The following is a 341-nucleotide window of genomic DNA, read 5'->3' on the forward strand; positions in this document are numbered from 1 at the left end:
CAGGAGTCAGGCAAGACTCGGCTCAACCGTAAACTCTCAATGCTGTTCAGCCGTTGCCGTTTTCCTAATCAGGAACTTCGCACTGCTGCGCCTCATTGTGGAGGGCGTGGCAGGGCAACTCCCTCTGATGGTGCTGAGCTGGGGGGCAGCATGAGGGGTGTCTCTTTGCCCGGCATCCAGCACCCCTTCTCAGCACCTCTCTTGTTTTTGTCCAAATCCTCCACACCCTACTAACTAGGCCTCACCTCCAGCCTGTGGAGTGGAGTTCCAGACCTGGGTTCAAGTCCCACTCTGCCACATACCAGAGTAGTTGCTGAATGTCTCAGAACCTCAGTTTGCTC

The sequence above is a fragment of the Tupaia chinensis genome, unplaced genomic scaffold (assembly GCF_000334495.1).
Source record: "Tupaia chinensis unplaced genomic scaffold, TupChi_1.0 Scaffold000049_1, whole genome shotgun sequence".
Lineage (NCBI taxonomy): Eukaryota > Metazoa > Chordata > Mammalia > Scandentia > Tupaiidae > Tupaia > Tupaia belangeri.